The sequence below is a fragment of the Bidens hawaiensis genome, unplaced genomic scaffold (assembly GCF_021521415.1).
Source record: "Bidens hawaiensis isolate Kalapana, Puna unplaced genomic scaffold, B.hawaiensis_p1.1 tig00013076_1, whole genome shotgun sequence".
Classification (NCBI taxonomy): Eukaryota; Viridiplantae; Streptophyta; class Magnoliopsida; order Asterales; family Asteraceae; genus Bidens; species Bidens hawaiensis.
Window position 1 is genome coordinate 597,582 of NW_027492102.1, and position 4,912 is coordinate 602,493.

Consider the following 4,912-nt stretch of genomic DNA (forward strand, 5'->3'; position numbering starts at 1 on the left):
TCTCTGTAGGAATCACCGCTTCTGCTCCAAACACCAATGAGAAGGGTGTTTGACCCGTTTCATTCTTGGGTGTTGTTCTATCAGCCCAAAGAACATAAGAAAGCTCCTCAGCCCACCTGCCTTTCTTGGATCCTAGCTTCTTCTTCAAGATGTTGATGATAATTTTGTTGCTTGACTATGTTTGACCATTGGCTTGAGGATGAACAGGTGTAGAAGTGATCATCTTAATGCCCCAACTATCACAAAAGTTAGTAGTTCTCTTCTCAATAAACTGGGATCCATTATCACAAACAATTTAATATGGGATACCAAATTTAGTTATAATATTTCTTTTAATGAAGGATATAACTTCCCTTTCACGGACTTGAACAAATGCTTCTGCTTCAATCCATTTTGAGAAGTAATCTGTCATAGCAAGCACGAAGACCTTTCCACCCGGTGCCTTGGGTAGCTTTCCTACAATGTCCATTCCCCATTTTATGAAAGTCCATGAAGAGGATATAGGATACATTAGTTCTGTTGGCTGATGAAAAATGTTGCCATGTCTTTGACAAGCATCACACTTCCTTGAATACTCCATGGCATCCTTCTTCATTGTTGGCTAGAAGTATCTGGTCCTAAGTATCCTGGAGAATAGTGCTTTGCCCCCTGTATGGTTGCCACAATCACCCTTGTAGAAGTCTTTGAGCACCTCTTGAATTTATGGATCTTCGATACATTACAATAGATTTTCTATATACAGTATCCTGTAAAAAAATAAATTGTGATACCTTAATTCTGAAAGCATTGGGATTTTCCCTTTTAGGGATTTCTCCTTCTTGGAGGAATTTCTTGATTGGAAGGATCCACGATCCTACTTCTGGACAGGATGAAGGATCCTTAGGACCATCAGGACAATCCGTTGTTACCTCCATGCTCCCTGTTCTTCAAATGTTGGAGACAGTATGTGAATAATGGGCATCTTTATGTCATCTAGAATCGTTAAAGATGATGCGAAGTTCGCTAAAGCATCTGCCCTGGCGTTTACTTTTCTTGGTACCTGAGCAATACTAAACATTTCGAAGGATTTTGCTAACTCCTTCACAATTTCTAAATATTTTATCATATTTTCACCTTTTACAATGTATAAACCGTTAAAATGATTAGTTATAAGTAAAGAGTCTATGTAAACTTGAAGATACATGATCCTCATTTGTTTAGCTAAAAGTAAACCTGCAATAAGTGTTTCATATTTTGCCTCATTGTTGGTAGCTTGAAACTCACAGGCTATGGACTGGGGTATTATGTCCCCATGTGGCGATTTTAGTAGTATGCCTAATCTTGTTCCTCTTACATTTGACGCACCATCTGTGATAAGGATCGAAGGATCCTTTTGCATGTTACTACTGAAATCAACCACAAAGTCTGCAAGCGCTTGTGATTTGATGGATGTTCTAGGCTCATACTGAATATCATATGCACTAAGCTTCACAGCCCACTTAGCCATCCTACCTGAAATTTCTGGTTTTCTAAGCATATTCTTAACAGGATAGTTAGTTCTTACAACAATAGTAAGGGTTTCAAAATAATTTCTCAACTTAGTTGAGGTCATAATTAAAGCAAGTATTAGCTTTTTAAGGTGAGAATACCTGACCTCAGCATCTAAGATACTTTTACTTACATAGTATACCGGATGTTGTTGTCCTTCATGATCTTTGGCTAGAACAGCACTAACCGCATTACCTGAGACGGCTAAGTACAACGATAACGGTTCTCCATCCACTGGTTTCATCATGGTTGGCGCTGTGGATAGATAATTTAAGAGCCTTCAGCGCATCTTCATTCTTTTGAGTCCATTCGAATTTCTTATTCTTCCTTAAAGATATCATAGAAGTCTTTGTACTTCTCTGAAGATATAGAGATGAATATATTCAGGGCAGCAATCCTTGCCGTCAGTCTTTGGATATCTTTAGCATTCATCGGGGATTTTAGATTAATTATGGCTTCAATCTGCTCAGTACTAGCTTCTATTCCTCTTTTAATCACCATATACCCTAAGAATTTTCCAGCCTTGACACCGAAGTGACACTTGGATGGGTTGAACTTCATCTTGTATTGATCAAGGATGTTGAATGCTTCTTCAATATCTTTGAGATGATCCTCAGCATTCTTTGATTTGACCACCATGTCATCGATGTAGACTTCCATGGTCTTTCCTAGCTGATCCTTGAACATCATTTTGACCAATCTTTGGTATTTTGCCCCTGCATTTCTTAGTCCAAATGGCATAACAATATAATAATATATGCCAGTAGGAGTCATGAATATTGTATCCTCTTAATCAGATGGTTCCATCTGAATTTGTTGAAATCCAGAGGAAGCATCAATAAAGGTGAGAGCATCGCATGTCCTTCTATAGCATCCACCATGGAGTCAATATGTGGTAAGGGGAAGGATCATTGGGACATGCCTTGTTTAAATCAGTAAAATTGACACATACCCTCCGTTTTCCATTTTTCTTAGAAACAACCACTACATTGACTAACCATCTTGGATACTTTTCCTCTCTAATCATACCTGCGTTGAGAAGTTTTTGACTTCTTCCTGGAAAATGATATTTCTTTCAGGAGAAAATTTCCTTCGTTTCTGGTGGACATGTCTGATAGAAGTATATATCCCTAACTTATGCATAATAATTTCTTTAGAGATGTCATGTCAGAGTGTTTGAAACCAAAAGTGGACTTCCTTTGTTTGAGGAAGGATACCAGATCCTCTTCAATATTGTTGAGGATACCGGATCCTATATACACCTTGGTGCCTGGATCCTCAGGGTCCAGGGGTACTTCTTTGAGATTCTTTTCCCTGGCTTCCAGCACCTCTCTTGAACTATTCTTTGATTGCTATGCGATGGTCTGCTTTGCGGCTGCTTCATTGATGAAGTGTAGTACTTCCTCGCCTCCGCTTGATCGTTGTCAATCTTCACTACTCCCCATGGGGTTGGGAGACTGATACATTGGTGGTAGGTGGAGGCTACTTCTTTCATCTCGTGAATCCAGGTCCTGCCAAGCATCACATTACAACATGATAGGTTATCTATAACACAAAATTTTTTAAAAGAGTTAACTCCCTCAATGTAAATAGGAAGCTTGATGTCCCCCAATGTACTCTTGGTTTCTCCACTAAAACCAACGAGAACATATGATCTTGGTGTAATTTTTGTTTCAGGGATGTTCATTTTCTAGAGTACATCGTCCAGAATGATGTTCACCGAACTCCCACCATCTACAAGGATCCTGCAAACATAATGGTTAGCAATAGATAAAGTAATAATCAAACCGTCATGGTGAGGATCCTGGAGGTGCATGTGATCCTCTTCATTGAAGGTTATGATCCTTTGATCGGTTAGAGTTGTCGTCTTGATGGGTGTTAGTGCACGGTTTTACGTCTAGAGTCTTTGTATTTATCGTTAACGTTTTTGTTTATTAATTAATGTAATAATTAATTTATTTAATAGCCAGTTCGCTAAGTTAAAGGCTAGTTCGCTAGGGGATGTTAGCGAACTAGCCAAGTAATGTATTCCCTCCTGATTCGTTAGGGGATGTTAACGAATCAGGGGGTGTTTCGCTATGATAATGTATGTAACGAAGGAGAGGCTGGTTCGCTAGGGGATGTTAGCGAACCAGATCACCTTCTATATATAGTGAACTCATGTTCACAATTAATATAAGTTTTGAGATAATTAACGAATTGCTGTTCAATCTCTCTCTCAAGCTTCACCTAACAAACGTTACTGATAATATATTGATAATAGATATACATATATACAACACTGAATCGATGTTAATTATGAGCTAGATCTAGTACTAATCGGATATTCACAGATCTGAGATCGGTTATTGTTATTGATTGGTAATCTGGGTTCTAACAAGTGGTATCAGAGTTGTTGGTGCTCGATTTACACTTGATTTGGTGTTTCAATTGTTATTGTTATTAAGTTTTTCTGTTTTATAGTTTTTGAATCGATTTTGGTTTGAATTGGTTGAATTATGTATAATCTGGATTGGATTTGAGTTGATTTAAGTATTGGTAAGGTATTGTTAAGTGGATTTGAGGTTTGGATTGGATTTGTGTGTTTTGGATTTGGATTCGGTTTAAGTCCGAAACAGGGATGTGTTTGGGTCAAATCGGATTGGTTATCGGGAATAATCGATTACGAGGATTGTGATGTTGAAATCGCGAGGTGATTACGAGGATTTTGATAGGTTGATTGTGCGTAATGAGAAAGTATTACAGATTTGCATATTTCTGAGTTTCTGGGTTTCGAAGTTTGATGTTCATAATTCTGGAAAATTACTTTGAATGTTTGAAGATTTGAAGATGAACGTAATTCGCTATCATCTGTATGGTGATTCGCTATATGTTTATCTGTGATTCGTTATCAATTTTGCACCTTCGCTACCTAGTTCGTTAGCCAATTCGTGTGAGTTATTGGTTCGTGTTATCTAGTTCGTTATCTAGATTAACCGATTCGTGTGACACGTGTTCTTCTTGGAATTTGTGTCCTAACAACCTTTGCCACGTGGTATAAGGTGTCAGAGTTTGTTACAAACGGTTGTAACAACCTGATTCGCTATAGTGTGATTCGCTAATCCACTGTAGCTGATTCACTAAGTATTCCTTAGTGATTCGCTAAGTTTATTTTGGCGATTCGTTACTGATTATCATCTGATTCGCTAAACTAATCCTTTGTGATTCGCTAAACTAATCCTGTGTGATTCGTTTGGTCAATTCGTTAAGTTGACTTGTGATTCACTAAGTTGACTTGTGATTCGCTAAACCTTCATCTCATTCGTTATCTGTTTCGCCATTTGGTTGATTCGTTAACCTTATTTGTGATTCGTTAAGTTGACTCGTTAAGTTGACTTTTGATTCG